General features: G+C 56.5%; 1 protein-coding gene across 6 annotated transcripts in view; it reads left to right on the top strand.

Annotated features, from left to right (window-relative positions):
- JAKMIP1 (janus kinase and microtubule interacting protein 1) overlaps positions 1 to 19,328 on the top strand; it is a 141,813-nt gene that overhangs the window by 21,641 nt on the left and 100,844 nt on the right. For 5 of the 6 annotated variants that reach the window (XM_043573006.1, XM_043573009.1, XM_043573010.1 and 2 more), the window contains exon 2: positions 11,607 to 11,725. The exons of the other annotated variant lie outside the window; for it this stretch is intronic. The gene's annotated coding sequence lies outside the window, so the exon portion shown is untranslated. The remainder of the gene's footprint in view (positions 1 to 11,606; positions 11,726 to 19,328) is intronic. 6 annotated transcript variants of the gene reach the window in all.

The raw sequence follows: 19,328 nt of genomic DNA, 5'->3' as shown, positions 1-19,328 counted from the left end.
CACTATGAGGCACGTCGGTGGTCGTTCTGTGCATGTCAGTATCACCATCTCTCGCATGGATGAGGAAACTGAGGTTCAGAGAAGATCGGGGTCTCGACGGGATTCAAAATGATCATTAAGTAAATATACATGTACCCTTTAAGCATCTGTTACTTTAATCGGAAAGCAAAAGTCTGAGCCCTGAATCCAGAGTCTTTCTAGGTTCAGAGAGAGCCGAGGATCGACAGGCACGCGGCAGGGGCGGGCCGGGTATGGTCTTGGGCAGCGTCCGTCTGCCTGGACCTGCCTCGCGCCAGCCACTCTGGGTGAGTCCTCCGCTGAAATCAGGCCACCAGCATCATCGCCCGTGCGTAGCGATTCCCCGATGCAGTGACAGTGAGATGCGCGTGGGACTCTTTATCCCTTATATCTGCTGATTTCTAGTCCTTACCGTTTTCCAACCCTCAACATAAAACTGTTTCAAAGTGAAGGTCTCGCGAAAAGATTCCCACCACCCTCCGAACCACTGTCAGTGTTCTTTCCGGCCTCGTCCGGAGGTGGCGTGGATGGAGAAAGATGAGTGTCAACGGAACATTCTGCTTTGTACGTAGAATGAAGGGAGCTCGCTTAGTTGTGCCCTGGTTCTCTCACTCCTGAGCTGAGTGACCTTGGGCGAGTTCCTCAACCTCTCTGAACCTCCGTGGCCTCAGCCGTCCCCTAGAGGATTCACCCACCCGCCGGGGTTGCTGTTCTCTGAGGTTGGTTTGGCGGGCGAGGAGGGCTTGAGCCGATCTGCAGTAAAGGGAGAGGGGAGGCAGGGAGCAGACGAGGAGGGGCCTCATCCAGGCCCAGAAGTGAGGTTTTCACTCTGAGGGCAGTAGGGAGCCCACGGTGTGAATATATTCCGCTGTTCTCTAACTCTTCGAGAAGTAGTAATGGCCAGGATCCAGGGACCCTGAATCAGGACTCTGTGTGGTTCAGGGTGACTGTGGATGAGGGGAAGGTGGGTGGGGGGGCTGCATGGGGTGGGGCAGAGGGTGAGGAGGTGGCCAGTGGGGACACACTGTAGAGGGAGGCAAGAGAAACCAGCCCTCTGCAGGGAGATGGGTGTCGTGGTCTAGTTGGGAGTCAAAGGGGTCAGAATGGAGACAAGGGTTTGGGCCACCAGTGGCTGGGGCTTTGCGTTTCTGGGAGCCCTTTCAAGAGAGCCTGGGGGTAGGCTGGACGCACGCTGCACTTGCCCCTGGGGCCCTCGGGGAGGCGCTGCGGGCCTGTTGATGGGACACTGAGGCCCATGCAGCTGTGTGACTTCTCCAGAGTGACTCAGCAGGTTGAGAGCTCTGAGCCCCGGGTCCCTGCTTTTCTGCACTGTGGCCTGACTGGCCTCCTCTGCCAGCTCCCAAGGACAGAGGGGACTCCACAGTCAGGCGTGAGGGCATGTGGCTTGTGTTTTCTCAGACCGGGAGCCAACGACCAGGGTCCGGCGTCAGCTGAAGATTCGTAATCCTCTCCCTCTGTGCCCAGAACCCCTTCCGGCTGCTCTGCCCTATTGTCAGAGGGTCTTCTTTACCCGATGATGCTTATTAATCCCGATTACCGTCATGTTTTCCTTTTCTACTTGGTTAACTCGGGGAAGTTTGTCTCTGGTCCCGAGTACATCTGACAAGGACACGGCTGCGTTTTGCGGACAGCTTCTCTCAATAAGCGCTCTGAGACTTGGGTCAAGAAAGTCATCATTTTGCTACAGAGCCATTCTTGTGACAACCGGTGACGTTTGAATATGAGATGTATGAGTGATAACATTTCCTGGGCTTGTTCGCCGTGTTGTGATTTCGTAACGTCCTTGGTCTAAAGGGGTGAAAACCACAGCGTTTTAGGGCGAGATGCTGTGATGTCTGCAGTTGGCTTTCAAATTGGTCTTAAAGATAAACGTATGAGAAACACGTATCTTGATCTGTAGATGGCGCAGATGTGGAAAAACGTGAACCAACAGTGGGTCTCGATGAAGGTATAAGGGGTTCATTGTACTCTTCTTGGAACTTGTCTGTAGTTTTGCAACTTTGAAAAAGAAAACATTTTTTTTTTTAATTTTTTTTCCAACGTTTATTTATTTTTGGGACAGAGAGAGACAGAGCATGAACGGGGGAGGGGCAGAGAGAGAGGGAGACACAGAATCGGAAACAGGCTCCAGGCTCTGAGCCATCAGCCCAGAGCCCGACGCGGGGCTCGAACTCACGGACCGCGAGATCGTGACCTGGCTGAAGTCGGACGCTTAACCGACTGCGCCACCCAGGCGCCCCAAGAAAACATTTTTAAAAGGGCTGCTGGGTTGGGGGGTGTCTCGAGTATCTCGGGGTCCGCCCGTCGGCCCTCTGCTCCTGGCCCTGTCCTGGTCTCTGTCGATTTGAGACCGAGGGAGCTGCCTGCCCCACAGTTAAATTCTAGGCAGCCCGTTGGGGTCCGGCTTTGAAAGAGCGGCAGCCGCTTTTGACAAAATGTACTCCTTCCTCTATAGAGAAGTCACTACATTTCTAGAATCTTTCGTTGGGGACCAACTTCCCTTCCGGTTTTCATTTCTCCCCTCAAAATTTTCTTTGAAATTTTGATCGCCTTCTAAAATGACCGAGGTCGCATTTGTTGTTGTGATGATCCAAACAGAGAAGAGGATAAAGAAATTAGTAGGTCCCTGTTTTTTCCATCGCCCGTGGGGTGGTTAGAGCCTCTTGAACTTTGTCCTGTGCTCTTGGGAACACATACAAACACCCACAGGCATCCAGTGGAGTTTGACGTCTTGTCATTTTTATCCTTTGTTAACCTGGCTGGCCAGCCGGCTCCCTACTTCTCCTTGAAGATGCAGCTTGGGGGTCATCTCCTCCAGGAAGCCCCCCAGGCTCTCCGTGCTGACCTCATCCTTTGCAGTCATCCGAATCTGAGCTGCCTCCCCTGCCAGGTCTTGGGTAACCCGAGGGCAGCCGCTGTTTCCCTTTCGCTGTCTGCACTTGAGCTGGGAGCCCAGGAGACGCACAGTCAGTGTTTGTGGAGCCAGCAAACGGGCAGGGGAGGCATCCTGAGCGAGGAAGCCGCCTGAGCAGAGCCTTGCAGGTGAGAGAAGCTTTCTCATTCAAAACGTTCCCCCTAGCCCCCGGGGGAAGAGAGTGCCAGGGCCCTGCGTGTCTGGGGACAGAAGGTCACTTTAGGGAATGTGGACACTGCCTCCCTGGGGCTACCCATGCCCTGGCTGATTCTTTCCTGGCACAAATGCCCTCTGTGGGTTGGGCCGATGGGGTGGCTATGAGCTGCCGAAGGGCTGGGCCGGGGCTGGGTCCTCTCTTCTTCCCAGGGCTTAATAGGGCCTGGTTTGCTGGGGGGGGGGGGGGGGTGGCTCTTGGGGGCGACAGGAAGAAGCGAGGCCAGGGCTGGAGCAGCCCAGGCTTTAGATGTGGGCCTGGCCTGGGTCTCTCTCTCTCTCTCTCTCTCTCTCTCTCTCTCCACGATCCTGCCTCCTTCCTCATTAGGGGTGCTGTTTTCCACAGCCGGGCTTTGTTAATGTCTGCAACACATCTGATCGATGCCAGGGACCGGGTCACTGCCAGCTTGAGGAGGCTGAGAGTGGAGTAAGGGTGGAGAACCCAGTGGCAGTGTAGACCAAAGCATCCCTCGCTCTGAGAAGCTCTCCCGAGCTCGCCCCCCACTTCAGGCCGGAGGGACCGGCTGGCCTGATGGTGGGCTTGTAGACCTTAGGGCATCGGGCCACCGTCTCTAAGGACCTACGTTGCAGGAAGCGAGTGGGGCCGGGAATCCCCACGTGGTGCCGTGCAGGTTGTGTTCCAGGAGAGGAGTCAGTGTCGTTTGGGGAAATCGTGGAGGAGTGAGGAATTCTTCTCTTCTGTTAGTGGTTGACTGCTAACGGAAATGTCCTTACCGCTTGCCTATGACCTGTCTACATAGCTTTGCAAAGATATCCCCCTCACCGGTTTCGAATTCAGCGCTCTCCCCGCCGAACGGAGGCATGAGCGGAGCGGGAAGTGAACTCGGAACGTCGGGGCTCGCCGCCTTCCCCGGGGTTGTGTGCCAAGCCCTGTGGGGGGAGGTGGAGTTTGGAGGCGAGAATGCACGATCCTGCCCTCAGGGAGCAGCTGGCCTAGGTGATTTTGGAGGTTGAAACACGGGTATCCAGGACCTGCAAAGGTTCCGCTTCCGTCGTCCCGCCCCCGTCTCTAGTTTGCACGTATGTCCTGGGCATTAGGTTCCGAACAAATGCCGAAGCAAATTGAAATGGCTTATGTGACGGCAGGCCCTCCGCCCTCCCTCTCTCGCGGTTTCTTGTCTGCCGTTCCACCTAAACTGGCATTCTTTGCTGCTGGGACCGTACTGTATATCTGGCGATAAGGGCAATGGCGGTGATGGTGGCAGTGAATGTGTGGGTGGCAGGGGCGGTGGCGGGGGCGGTGACTGCACGAAAACTGGAAATTCCAGGCACATAGTGGGCATTCTTAGAATCGCTCGAGCCCTCACAGCAACCAGTGACTCGTAACTGTCATGGCCCATTTTCTAGGTGAGACCCCCGAGTCAAAGGGCCACCCCGTCGGTGCCCGGTAGAGGAAGATTCGAAGCCTGATAGACTAGTTTTTTGTTTTTTTTTTTTGTTTTTTTTTTTTTTTTTTTAATATGAAGCCAGGAATACCCAAGTGTGGAAATGCACATTCGGGGGCCCCCAACCCATTGGATCAGCACTGCCGGGCAGGGGTCCGCTCAGGGAAATTCAGGGCACTGGTAGGGTGTTGTCACTCTTTAATGGGCCCCAATCACCTGGGGACCTCGTTTAAACATGCAGGCTCTGGTTCGGCGGGTTTGGGTGGGGCCCGAGACGTATCTTCACAGGAACCCGCTGATGCAGACCGGGCTGGCGCTTCGGGCGGCCAGGCTCTCGGCGACAGGTCCTCACGCCCCGGATGGCTTAGCGTCACACGGCGGGCCGGCTGACACGGACTGCGGGCACCCACCCCAGAGTGTGGGATTTAGTAGGCCTGGGGCGGACCTGAAATCTGGTAGCCCCAGTGAGCTCGGTGGTGAGGCAGGGACTCCTGGCACGGAGACCACACAGGGCCCTAAACCAGAGATTTCTGCTTTGACGGCACATCCGAATCAACTTCAAAACCGCGGAGACCCGGACCCCACACTGAAGTCCTGAGTCAGGGGGACTGAGCGGAGCCCAGGCATTCTGGATCATTCTCGTGTGCACCCCCGGTCGAGGCCCCCCCCGCGCCGGAGTTTTTCTTTTTACGCTGGCTGCCTAGGTGCCCGGAGAGGTGACAGTATGAGTCAGGCCCACCGCCAGAAAGAGCTGATCGGTGGCCAGGTGGCACCAGGCGATGGCACAAAGAAGAGGTTCTCCGGGTGTTGCCCGGGGGCGGCGGGGTTGAGAGCAGCTTCTTGGACCGAGTGCTGGCCCCTCTTGGGTCCCCTGGGCTGCCAGACCCGGGCCTTGGGGAGCGGCCTCTGCTTCCGAGCCTCCCCTTCCTGCCCGGGGTGGGGGAGGCGCCTTGCGGTCGGACGTCTACACGGACTCTGCTTCTGCTGCTCCCCTGCTGGGCCGTGTGACCTTCGGCGACTCGGTTCCTCTCTCTGGAGCTCTTTCTTCTCTGTAAAGTGGGAGAAATAAATGATCTGCGCCAAGGAGTTCCTTGAGAAATAACATGGCTCAGTGCCCGACACCCAGCAGTCAATCAAGATCGGGTCTTGTGTATGTCCGGGTAGGGTAGGTTGTCACGTGCGGCAGCTGGCGGACGTTGGTGGCAGGAGAATCCCCAGGGGTCTGCAGGGGCTGGTCTCCGTGAGCCTCCTCAGCTCTCCAGGTGTTCTGATGCACAGCAGTTAGAGCACCGCTGATGTTACTGTGATGACCTGATGGCTGGGGAACCTGATCATTGGTGGTTGTTGTTAGCCAGTAGCCAGGAAGGACGCCCAGATGTCATAGGTTTACGAATTAGCGTTTTTATTTTCTTTGGGGAAGTACCCACGAGTGGAATTTCTGGATCGCATGGTACTTCTATTTTTAATTAAAAAAAAAAATTTTTTTTAACATTTATTTTTGAGAGACAGAGAGACAGAGCATGAGTGAGGGAGGGGCAGAGAGAGAGGGAGACACAGAATCCGAAGCAGGCTCCAGGCTCCCAGCTGTCAGCACAGAGCCCTACGCGGGGCTCGAACTCACGGACCGCGAGATCTTGACCTGAGCCGAAGTCGGCCGCTTAACCCACAGAGCCACCCAGGCGCCCCTCTATTTTTAAGTTTTTGAGGAACCGCCACACTGTTTGCCACAGTGGCTGACAGTCTGCATTCCCACCAGGGTCCCTTTTTCTCCACATCCTCACCAGCACCTGTTGTTTCTTGTGTTTTTGATTTTAGCCGTTTTGGCGGGTGTAAGGTCGTACCTTACTGTGGTTTTGATTTCCATTTTCCTGATGACGGGCGACGTTGAGCGTCTTTTCCTGTGTCTGTTAGCCATCTGGATGGGTTCTTTGCCTATTTTAACATGAACTTGTTTGTCTTTTTATTGTTGAATTGTAAGGTCTCTTTAGGCCTTACATGTAGGCCCTCAATGTAGGCCCTTCATTGGGTACATTGCTCCCATCCTGTGGGTTGTATTTCCATTCCTTTATGCTGTCTGCATCCGTTTTGTAACCTGCCATGACAGCCGTAGGTTGGGGGACCGTTGCCTTAGCCGCCACCAGAGTCCTACTGGCCCTGACGAAATAGGACTTGGTGGAGGATGGGGAGGTGGGGGCGGAGGTGAGGAAGGAGACAGAGGCCCAGGCCGGTCCGGGCCAGAGAAAGACAGTGGGGACAGAGAGACTAAGCAGCTAGCCCCGGCAGGACTTGGGGCCTGTCAGGTGTAAGAGGGAGGGAAGGGGGTCTCACAGGTCTCTAGGACCTGGGTGATTGACTGGAGGAGGGTGGCTCTTTGCCGAGCCAGGTCTCATCCCGGGGAGGAGGGGCAGGTTTGGAGCAAGACGGATTCCAAGAATTCTATTAACAGCAACCATCACTGCGTGCGGCCCGTGGGCCAGGCCCTTTTCTAAGTGCTGGGCGTGGACAGCTGGATCCAGTGCTTCCCAGACCCTGAGTGGTAGAGACTGTGGTTGCAGACGAGGAAACTGAGGCACGGGGAGGGTAAGAAATTTGCCCAAGGCGCACAGCTGGCGTGGGGAGCTCAGAGCGTGTGCTTTTAGCCTCCAGTGTCCACTGCTGCTTAGATGGAAGCCGTCTGCTAGACCGACCTTGCCTGTTGGCTGGGTTGCACACGTGATATCTGTCGTGGCCGAATGGTGGCCTCCAAAAGAAATGTGCGCGTCCGTACTCTTGGAGCCTGTGAATGTTACTCTGTGCGCCAAAGGAGCGAGTATTACCTTACATGGCAGAAGATGTGAATAAGAATTTGGGGAGGGGAGGGAGCTTCTCCTGAATCATGTGGGTGGGTCCTAAATCCAGTGACAAGTGTTCTTATAGGAGTGAGGCAGGAAGTGTGACACAGGAGAAGGCAGCGTGAAGCTGGGGTAGAGGCTCCACGAGCCGCCGGGAGCTGGAAGAGGCAAGGAGGGAGTCTTCCCGAAACCCCCTGGGGGAGTGAGGCCCTGCTGAGCCCGTGATTTCTGCCCCGTGATCTGAATTTGGGCTTTGACCTCCAGAACTGTCTGAACTCTGCAGGACCCAGGCCTCCGGCTCTCAGGGGGCACGGCCGTTTCTTTCCACTGAAAGCCCCGCAGAGCCTGAAGCTGGGTTTGATCACGAGGCAGCAGAGCGGAATGTTCCAGCGCGTCTCACGTCCGGGGCCGTGGCCTCGCACGGTCACGGTGGAGCTGGTGTGGATATGCTGCTTTGCGGGTGGTGGGAGGGCAGAGCGGTGAGCAGCTTTGCAGGCGCGGAGGGGCACGGGCTCGCTCCCGCACGGTGACCGCTGGTTCCCACAGATGTGCCACCGTCCCGTTGCAGCCCCACAGCCCCTCCCGAGACTTGGCCTGGACTGCGTCCACTGGCCCATCGGGCCGTGAGCGGTGCTGATGGCGAGGGACCCGGGCTTTGGGATCAGACACGCTTGGGTCCCACGCCCAGCTCCTAGCTGGGCGACTTGGGGCAAGCGTCAGCCCCTCTGAGCCACTCTTCTCCCCTTGACGGTGGGGGTGCTGGTGACAAGGTAAATGCCGCCCCCTTAGCCGGTGGCCGTGATGGCGGCAGAGCCGATGGATGGGATGAGACGGCGGCTTTCCCACCGCCGTGACTGCCTCGTGCAAGTCAACCCCTTCCCTAAAGTGCAGTCCCATCTGCGTTTGGGGAATCAAAAAATGGGAACCTGCATCTGGAACGTGTGGAGAAGCCAGACCTCTGGTTTCACCCAGCCCTGCCTCTCGGCTCCCCAGGGACCTCAGCGGGAAAGACCAGGGCCAGGCTAACGCGGGTGGGGAGCTTCCCGGACCCCCGCCGACCTGACTGCGCGGGAGCAAGCCCGGCTGTGCTGCGGGGCTGTGTCCTGGCCCCCGGGGGGCCTTCCTGCAGCTAAGTCGCGTCCGTCACTTGTCACACCGGCGGACCACACTAGTTCCCACCGCCCTCCAGGAAGACAAGGGCCAAGTTTGGTAGTGGCCGTCACGAGCCCCCCTGGTGACCTGCCCCCCGATCCGGCTGAGCTCCCAGCCCCCCGTCTGGGTCCGGCCTGCCCCGTCCCAGGCATGGCCGAGCCCGAACGTGGGGTCTGCCCGTGCAAACCGCCTCCCCTTCCTGGCTCCTCCACCCCAGCAGGGAGGCACGGTGTCCCCACTGTGCCGACCAGACATGAGGGTGCCCCAGCGTGGCCTGTCCCTTGGCCCCCTGTGTCCCGTGCATCCCCCGGTGCCCCTGGTGATCCTTCCTGCCCACCTCCCCGCCATGTGGGCTCCTTGCTTTCCCCTGGTGCGCCAGCTCCCTCTGCCTGGAGTGTTCCATCCCTTTCCACTGGGTCGGCCCTTTCTCCTCCTTCAGAACTCCGCTCAGCATCACTTCTTGCTCAAAGTCTTTGGGGAACCTCCGTGTCCAGGACAGTTTGCCCGCCCCCCCCCCCCCCCCCCCCCCCCCCCCCCCCCCCCCCCCCGCAGTGGCCGGTTTCCTTTCTTGCAGAGCACCTGTCCGGGGTTCGGCATCTGCTCAGCTGTAGGTGTGTTGGACTAGCGTTTGCTCCTCCCACTCGAGGGGGACGCCTGCATGTTCCTTCTAGACGCTAGATTCCCAGTACCCTCGGGGCCTGCATGGAGGAGGTGGCCAGCGGGCGTTCTCCCACCGGATGGCGGGAGAAATCGGGGGGGCATATGCATGGTTCCTCCAAACAGCTGCCTTCTCTTACTCCTTTGGGCTCTAAAACTGTGCTCTGATTGACGCCCCCCACGCCACCCCATGCCCGGACCCCCCCACCCCAGTCGGCTCCTGTTGGTGCTGAATCTCAGGCCACGGTCTCCAGGACTTTCCCTGAAGCTCGGGCCCCCACAGGACTGTGGGATTCCTTGGCAGAGCTCGACACCCTCTTTCTCTACCCGGTGGTCTTCCCTATTGGACTGATGCCTTCACAGAGGCGGGGAGGGACCCACCCGCACGTGTGCTCAGAGCAGATGCTCACGGGGCATGTGGGACACCAACAAGTTGGACCCCATAGGTGTTAATCATGACCCTGAGCATCTGCTGTGTGTCACGTGCTGCGCTGGGCCCTGGGGGAACCGCCGTGAACACGCCGGGCCACGTCCCTGCCCTCCTGGAGCTCGTCTGCCAGCGGGAGAGATGGGTCACCCACACAGACAAACATGTGACGCGGGAGGTGGTGCTGAGATCTAGAACTATGTTAAAGGGGGTCCAGAGAAGCCTGAGGGGACTGAGGGGACTGAGGGAGGAAGTTGTGCAGGCATTTGGGCGAAGAGTGGTCCAGAGAGAGACAGGTAGCAAGTGCAAAGGCCCTGTGGTTGGCCCTGTGCTTGGTCGGTTGAGGGACAGCAGGGGTCCAGTGTCGCTGAAGCAGGGGCCGAGGGAGGGAGGCTGTGAGGTCTGGGGGGTGTTGGGGGGGTACACGATAGAGGACCTCACCAGTGTTTGATGGCAACGAAGCTGTCTCACCAGAGGCCACGCCTTTCCTTCCCAGGGCCCTGCGCCGTCAGCCTGCCAGTCTGGGGGGCGCATCCTCTTGCCTGGAAGGCATGTCAACTCCCCTCCCAGACCTCCCTGCTTGATTCCTTACTGCCTCGGGCACCCTGTTTGTAAAGTGACAGTGGTATCAGTGTCGGCTGAGAGAGGGGATTGAGTAGGATGGGGCTGTCACACTCTAGTATGGTGCCTACGCATGGCGAGGATTCGGCGGTCCTGAGCAAGGAAGATCATCACCTTATGGACTAAATGTGACCGTAATCATCAGGGGAGAGAGTGTCTGGGCTGGAAGGCTGGGGTCAGCGATGTCAAAGTCCACTTAATGGTCAAAGAAGTTAAATTACGAAGCGTGGGCTCAATCTGGCAACGTGGCGGTCAAGGGAGGGTGAGTGGAGGTCAGGGTGAGGGGTGAGTGGAGGCCGGTGAGGGTGACGCCACACTGCAGAGAACTGAGGAGGCTATCCGGACGACAGATGGAGACAGCCCCGAACGACTGTGGACAAGCAGAGAGAGGCAGAGGTTAGGGGGATTGGGCGCAGGGGGGCTCGGTTTTGTTTTAATGGGGGCGACCTGAGTATGACAAGTGGATGGTGAGGCGCCCTTGGAGGGAGGACGGCATGGGAGGTTTGGGGAAAGGTGGGAAGGGGAGGGGGCCAGGGCCAGGGCGAAGAAGGGAGTATTGCTTTGGGGGTTCAGGCTTGAGGATGATGGTGTCTGGCTCCCAGTTCAGCTTTCTTCTGCATCCGCGAGATGGAAACGCCACTTTCTTCTCTCTCCTGAACGTTCTGTGCTATTTTTCCCAGCTGCTTTTGATTCAGGCATAAATAAGCACCTTCTAGTTTTGTGCGCGGATTGCTTATTGCTATTACGTTGGAAAGCGTTTTTTTTTGTTTGTTTGTTTTTTTTTGTTTTGTTTTGTTTTAGCACTTAGCCACTATCCAGTGCTTTGGGGGACCCTAAAAACCCCATCCATGTGTTTTGGAGCAGATGTGTGACTTGACCTCTCCCCTCTCCATTTCTTCCCGGTTTTCTTGGCCCAGACCTACCCTCTCCCATGTGCTCGGTTCTCTCCCTCCCCTGCCCTTGGTCGGAGCGGCCACCTTCTCTTTCCAAGAATTCTCTTGGTTCACACAGCCTCCTCCCCCTGCCCCCAAATGGAAATAGCTTTCCTGGCTTCCCCTGTTCCTTAGGGCTGTGATGTCAGCAGGTGTCTGTGTCCGTGTGCGGTTCCCCCCCCCACCGAGAAAGGGGATCTCACTGCTTGTGACTGGCTTTTCCCCACACGGCAGGTGTGACAGAAATTGTCCCCCAGCCTCCACGGTTTGGGCACTCTGCGCCTTAGTTAACTAACCAGTTCTCTGCCATCCCCGGTGTCGTGGACCATCCCCTTGTCCAATTACCCCCTTAGGACCGAGCCGAGAAGTGACGTTAGGGAGCCAAAAAGCGATCCATATTTAAATTTTTCACAGAAATTGTCAAACAGCACTCCAGAAAAAGTTGCGCCAACTTGTACCCACCGAGAGTGAATGAGAATAGCAGTTTGCCAGAGCCTTGCCAACAGTGAATGTTGCAGATCTCGGCTGATGTGGTAAGTGAGAATTCTTCTGGTCCCCGTTCCGTCGGTTACATCTCGTGGTGTGTGTACCCGCCACGTGCTTTCCTCTCTTCGGGGAACCGTTTCTTCATTATTCACACTAATTCCACGATTGGTGTGCTCTCAAAACACCTTTGATTTTTTTTTTCTTTTTAATTTTTTTTTAATGTTTATTTATTTTTGAGACCGAGAGAGACAGAGCGTGAACGGGGGAGGGTCAGAGAGAGGGAGACACAGAATCTGAAACAGGCTCCAGGCTCCGAGCTGTCAGCACGGAGCCCGACGCGGGGCTCGAACTCACGAATCACGAGATCGTGACCTGAGCCGAAGTCGGATGCTCAACCGACTGGGCCACCCAGGCGCCCCCAGACCACTGTCATTCGTAGAACCCTCCTAACCCGTTAAATACCTTCGCCTGTGGTCTGTGACATGCGACTAATGTTTTCTCCCCACTTCTGGTTTGACGCTCTTGCCTGTGATGTGATCTTTTCCTCCATGGAGCTTCAACACAGGTGTCTTCTGTGGCTGCTTAGGCTTTTTGGTCTCCTTTGATGGTTATTTCCCGGAGATTTCTTAGTTTTGTGGTTTCTTTGCGTTTATTGAGCACGTGACCCACCTGTAAGTTGTTTTGCTGTAAGGGTCTCAGTGGACGTCTGCTCTTACCTGTTCCCACGCAGTTAGTCCTTTGCCCGGTGTGGCAGCAGGGGCTCAGCTGCTCTCTCTTGCCTTTTACGTGGGTCAAATTCCTGTCCGCCCTTGAATCTGTGTTTGGACTGTGTCTTCTGTCTCGTCGATCTGCTGAGCAGCCCAGTTTTTCTCCCTCTGGAGAGAGACACAAACTTCCAGCTTGAAGTTTTCAGACCAGCTTTTGTTTCAAGCTGAAAAGATGAACTTCTTGGGGTGCCTGGGGGGCCGAGTCGATTAAGCATCTGACTCTTGGTTTCGGCTCAGGTCACGATCTCCTGGTTTGTGGGTTCGAGCCCCGCGTCAGGGTCCTCACTGACGGTGCGGAGCCTGCTTGGGACTCTCTCTCTCTCTCTCTCTCTCTGCCTCTTCCCTGCTCGCTTGCTGTGTCTCAAAATAAATAAGTAAACTTAAAGAATAAAATAAAAAGACTCCCTATCAGAAGTTGGCCGCTACCGTCTGGGAGGGGTGGCCCGGGGTAGGGGGCTGTTGATTGTCCTCCACTCCAGCCTTTCTGGAATGTCCTCGTCCCTGCTTTCCATTTGGTCACAGCCCACCCCTGGCTCTAAACCCTCATCTGTATTTGACCTATGGCCATTTGCCCGCCACCTCCCAGATGAATTCGCCAGGGGCTTCCGAAGCCACCAGCTCTGGTGCCGCGAAGCTTCGCGGCCCCGTGTTCCTCTGCAGCATTTCCGAGATCCCTGCCTGCAGGCCGGTGGGCAGACAGACATCACCGCCCCACCGTTGTCCCGACGCTGGAAGGTTCTTGGCCTTCAAGTGCTTTGTGTTTGCAGTTGAGATCACTGGTGGGGAGCCGGAGCGTGCCGGGGAGCACACGGGGACGCCTGGAGCTCGTGCCGTGTGCTGGGCATCATCTGTCCGCAGCCCTGGCCCGTTCTTACCATCCTTGCTTTCCAGCCAGGGGACAGAGACGGAGAGGGCGGGAGGAGCCTGGACGGGGTCCCCGGAGCCAGCCTATGGCCGGGGCCCCGCCTTGTCACACTCACTGTTCTCTATTGCCGTCGCCCCGGAACGTGGCCCAGAGAACCCTTCTGAACTTGTGCGAGCTTGGCCAGCTTTGTTGTTCGGGGGGCTGAAACGATCCTCAGCAGGAACGCTGCGCTGGCCTCACGCCGCTGGTGTAAATGAAGACCTACGTCGCTGGGAGTAGCTCCCTTCCCCACCGTGCAGGCTCTGGCACCAGACAGAGGGCAGGTCTACCGCTCGGGGAATGGGAGCGCAGTCAGCCAGGGCCCTGTTTACACACAAGGAGGCTTCGGGGGTCTTGGGTGGCCCGGCCAGGGTAGCACAGGGCGACGGTGGCCGTGGATTCGGGCTTCACATCCCGTGTCTTCACTGCCGGCACCAGTGGCTCATGAGAAGGTCAGGACAGGGTAGGGTTTAGTCAAAAAGGTGAGGTGTTCCGGTGGGAAGTCGGAGGGTTTCTCTGTCTCCATGTCGCAGCTTCCTGAGTGTCGCTAATCCCCCCCGTGTAGATGTTGCTGCTTTTAGAGAGTTTTCAGATGACTCTCATGTGGTTCTCAGAACAACCCTGGGTTGGGGGCCAGATTCCCATCCCCGGTCTCCTTCTGCCGATGAGAGTAATTCGCCCAGGGCGTTCGGCTCTCTTCTGACCTGTGGGACTAGTTATGGGAAACGCAGGGCCGTGGAGCATCAGCGAGCAGGTGCCGGTCCCCCGAGTGCTGGGAAGTCACAGCGGGACCGACAGCTGCTGTGGACAGACCACGTGCCGCGCTGAACATCCAGGGCCAGTGGGGTTGGAGGTACCCGGGTTCTGGCCCAGCACCGGCCTCTGGCCCATCCTGCGCCTCCGAGGAAAATGCTGTAGAAAAGCCCCTCCAGCCGATGCTGTCACGAGTGTCCAGGTGAAGACACATAAACTGCCGTTTGCATCAGATCTTGCATTCGTGTCTCAGGAGCTAAGTGTGGGACGGCCAGGACCACTGGGGGCTGAAGCCAAAAGCTTAGAGCAGGTGGCGTGGGATTAATTTTTGCAAATCATAAGAAAGGGAGTGCACGGCAATCTGTTAGCCGTGTCGGCATCTGATCTTAGTTTTTTAAATCAGCATCGTGGACTCCGTTAGTTACCGTGCTCTATTAAATCTAAGATGCCATCGGTCGAGAGATGCGTCATTGTATTCATACCACCGAAGAAAGGGAGAAAAAGCAACAGTGACAGAGTCAGGCTGTAAGACACGTCGTCATTTCAGAGATGTTAGTGAAGAAACACGCACCACAGGGCTGGGCAGTGCATCAGTGTCCCCTCGTTGACTCGCTGACAGACCACGGCCAAGGGCTGGCTTCGTGTGGGCACAGAGGGATGAGAGGCTGCTCCCAGTCCCTGCGCCCCAAAAGCCCACGGACTGCTCAAAAATGTAGCTAATGCTAAACAGATTGGTGTCAGAAGTTTGCTGATTGATGGGTTCACTCAGCCACAGAGTATTTCATGAGCACCTACTATGGGCCAGGCACTGTTCTAGGCGCTGAGGACCCCACGGCGGACAAAACTTCTCACCGAGCTCACTCCCTTCCAGGGCGATCAGTATGCGTTCCCGGTGGCAATTCGCAAACACTGCCGTGCAGAAAAGTTCACGTGCAAAAAATCTATGTTCTGATTGCCCGGCTTCTAGTCTTTGCTCTTTATCAGGTGTAGGATGAGACCCGGGGGTCTGCGTTTTCCCAAGCACGCCAGGAGGTCCCAGGGCAGGAGGACTTCCAGCCAAAAGGTGACAAACAGAGCTTCAGTGTTAATGACTTCATAGTAGCCCGTTGTGTGAATGTCCTAGAATACATTTACTTGTTGGGGATTTAGCAGGTATTTAGTTTGTTATTATTTTTTTCCATCTTCCCATTGTAAATGACACATCTCTGAATGTCCCTGCCACTGAATACTACTTGCATACCTCCTCCGTGGTTTCTTTAGGGTCAGTTGGGCAGGGATACTTGGGCTGAGTTTTTAAGGGTGAGGTAGGAGTTCGCTGTGGTTCTCCCCACCACCACATGTGGCCCTGGAGCCTGACTGCCTGGGTTCATTCCCCACTTATTGGCGGGGGACTTTTGGGCAAGTTCTTTGCCTTGCCACAGTGTTTTCTCATCCCTCAAATGGGACAGTCATAGTACTGACTTTTTAGGGCTACCATAAGGAGTGAATGAACAACGCTGGTGGACCCAGCTGTGCACGCCGTGGCCGTGGTGGCGGTGGTTGCCGATTTGGCGTACGGCAGGCGGAGCAGGGAGAACCATTTGCACGGTGCCCGCGTCCACAGCTCGGGCGTGGCCGTGGCTCTGTGGACGGAAGCTCTGGATGTGCTTCGCCTCGCGTGTAGGAGCTGATGCCGGACGACGGACCTCGCGTCGCAAATCCACGCCCAGCCCGTCACCCACGCTGCCCCTGGAAACACCTTTCTACCACATTGGTCTGGATGTGTCCCTCTGCTCACGTCCCCTCCCTCACATCCTGCTGCCTGGACGCGACCCGTAAACCCCTTGGCGCACGGGGGAAGGAGGGAGAGCCCTTAGGACTTGGTTTCGGCCTTCTCTAATGCCGCCCCACCCCCGCGTGCCGCTGTGTGACGAGAGTCTCGTGGGAGGTGATGGCAGAACTCGGCCCTCAACCCCGCTCGGCTTTTGAGGAGTGGATAGGAGTTTTCCCGGTGGAGGAGGAAGGGAGGGCTGTCCCAGCTGATGAGCTGGCGTGGGCACGGGTACAGCGGTGTGTTTGGGGTGACGTCAGTGGGTCACGGCCGGGTGTGGGGTCATGGTTGGGGTGGGGCTGCTAATGAGGGTGGCCGTGGGCTGCAGAGGCGGGCCCAGCATCGTCGGGCTCTTGAAAGTCGCCCTGGACTTCCTCGTGTCTCAGCTCTTCGGCTGTGCCTCTTTCTAGGCTGAAACGCGCCCCCACTCGTCTCCTAGCTTTTTAAAGGACCGTAGACACCTGACAAGTTCTTGCCCGATTGCTAAGGGCGCAGAAGGCTTCCCTTCATTATTTAGTTTGCCTTGGAACTGGGACTTGGAAGGCAACCAGTCTTTCTTTACACGCTTTGTGGTAAATCCCTTCTGGGAAACCAAATGCGACATCTCAGAAGGCTTCTCTCGCAGAAGGTTTGACGGGAATGAAAATAACTTAGCGGGCTAAGACGCGGCTCCCGGGGTGTGGCCTCTGGTCGTCTTCTGCGTCCACCTGGCTTGCTCTTTGCTTGGCCTCCAGAGTGGTGTCCGTGCGCCGTATTGATCAGCTCTGCAGAGCGTAAGCTGGCTGCCTCCCGCCAGGAGAGGCGGGTCTCAGGAGGTGAGAGTTGGAAAAATGGGCCTTGAATCATCACTGTGGTTCAGCCGCCAGTAAGCCCCTGCTGTATGCAGGCATGAGGCTAGACTGGACCCGGGCTGGAATCCAGACTTCCCCAGACTTCCCCAGGGATCCAGACTTCCTCAGGGAGTGGTCATTTCTCTGGGGGCCGTGTGGCTCTGTGATGCGGGAGAAGGGTTTGGGTGGCACGGGGACAGATGTGTTTTATTTTGATGGTATTTCAGTGTGTATTAGAGAAAATATAGCACATTAAGTCTGTGTGTGTGTGTGTGTGTGTGTGTGTGTGTGTGTGTGTGTGTACATGGGCTGAAATAGCCCATACTTCTTAAAAACATTATTTATTTAAATTCAAGTTAGCTAACATACAGTGTGGTCTTCGTCCCAGGAGTAGAACACAGGGATTCATCACTTCCATAAAACACCCAGTGCTCATCCCAAAAAGCGCCCTCCTTAATGCCCACCACCCATCTAACCCAACCCCCTCCCACCTCCCCTCCAGCCACCCTCCATTGATTCTCTGGATTGAAGAGTCCCTTATGGTTTGCCTCCCTCTCTGTTTTTATCTTATTTTTCCTTCCCTTCCCCTGTGTGCATCTGTTGAGTTTCTCAAATTCTACGTAGGAGTGAAATCATATATCTTTCTCTGACTGAGTTATTTCGCTTAGCATAATACCCTCCAGTTGCATCCACGTTGTATGTATGATTTTAAAAGTCAGCGATTATAAGAAGAATATTAAGCAAATGAAGGTAAGTTGCAGAGGGGCCGTGAAGGAACTTTCTCGGGGTTCCCCAAGATGTTCTTGATCACAGTGGCTAAACCTCTTTGACTTGTAACTTCAAGTGTAAACCACACCACAGTAAAGTTGATTTTGAAAAAGTAAATATGGGTCGTATGTGTTTTACGCAGAAGCCACAGCAGCCGCACCTGCGTGACTGAGGGTTGGAGACCCCCGTCTGGGCCAAACGCGCCTCACTTTTCCAAAGGCACACCGGAGGCCCAGAGAGGCGGGTGCCGCACAGGTGTTGTGCCAGGGGCAGGATGGGCGGGGTGGGGCCCGGCGTGGAGGCCTTGGCCGGCTTCACTGCCCGGTGTGGAGGGAGGTGGCCGTGATGGATGGGCGTGGGTGTGGCTTGTGGCAGAAGACAGGTTGCCCTCACATGGGCGGGCAGGTGGCATGGGTCTGCTCAGGTTGCTAAGGGATGCCCGCTTCTGTGAGGAGGTCCTGCAGGAGGGAGCTTTTCTGTCCTCCCCTTTCTCCCTCCCTCCCTCCCTCCCTCCCTCCCTTCCTTCCTTCCTCCCTCCCTTCCTTCCTTCCTTCCTTCTTCCTTCCTTCATAGTTTTTTTTAATGTTTATTTATTTTAGAGAGAGAGACAGACAGACAGACAGAGCGTGAGCAGGGGAGGGGCAGAGAGAGAGGGAGACACAGTATCGGAAGCAGGCTCCAGGCTCTGAGCCATCAGCACAGAGCCTGTCGCGGGGCTCGAACTCATGAGCCGAATGACCTGAGCCAAAATCGGACACTCAACCAACTGAGCCACCCAGGCACCCCAGGAGGGAAGTTTTCTAAGTTTCAAGACCAAAGAACCCGAGTTTCCCTTTGGGGGTTATAGAGTCCTCTGCACGCTCCCAGGTATCAGCTTCCAATGTTCCATTTTTTTCTGTTTTAGACACTGCCAGTGTCGTGAGGGCTGACGCCCACTCCCCCCGGGGCCAGGTCTTGTCTTGGCTCCTCAGCAGGTGGGCAGCGACACCTGGGGTGGGGGTGGGGGTGTAGGGATCAGGGGCTGCGGGCTTAGACCTCCTGTCTTCCCCTCAGAGGCCTGGGTGGGTCAGGGCAGTTCACCAGCACTGCCGAGGGGCGCCCTGGCCAGGAGTCACGGACGCTTGGCTTTTTGGCTCCCATTTAGGGACTGGCTGTTGGTTAGGCTATTGTATTCCTGGTTGATTCGTGGCCTCCCTCCCTCCTTCTCTGCCTTGGTGGTTACAGTGCATCGGGCACAGTGGTGCGGACCAGCGGCGGTTACCAAGTAATCGTACTGACATGAGCGAATGTTTTGTCACCGTGTATCCTGTGCCTAGCACTGGGCGAACTGGTTTTACTTCTGTGGCCTCGTTTACTTCTCAGGGCAACACTAGGACGGAGGTGTGTTGTTTGAGGACGGATGGTCCCCGAGCTCGCTGAATTCTCACCTGCTCCAGTGCAGAAACACTGTCTTTTGTTGGGAGACACTGTGAGCGTCTTGCTGGGAAGGAGGAGCCTAAGGGCCAGGTGTGGACGTGTCCTCCGTGGTCTCTTCCTCCTGTCCTGGTCCTCGGAAGCTGATTTTAGAGACCCGTGTTGCAAAGGTGTTTCTGTTTTTGTTTTTGTTTTTGTTTGTTTTTAAAAAAGATTTTGCTTCCTACCAGCAGCATCGGGCACTTTTCTGGGGCCCAGATGGAGGCTGCGGGGTTTCAGGGAGGAGGCCAGACAGACGCGGAGGCAGGCACTGCCACTCCGAGGGCTATTCATCGAGATCAGGAGGCCGCTGAGGGCCGGGAATGCGACGTCAGAGCTGGGAGCAGAAGCACGTGTCTATTCCTG

Source organism: Prionailurus bengalensis, chromosome B1 (genome assembly GCF_016509475.1).
Source record: "Prionailurus bengalensis isolate Pbe53 chromosome B1, Fcat_Pben_1.1_paternal_pri, whole genome shotgun sequence".
In the NCBI taxonomy this organism is placed as follows: Eukaryota; Metazoa; Chordata; class Mammalia; order Carnivora; family Felidae; genus Prionailurus; species Prionailurus bengalensis.
Note: the sequence above shows the minus strand (reverse complement) of the source record. Positions and strands in the feature narration are given on the sequence as shown.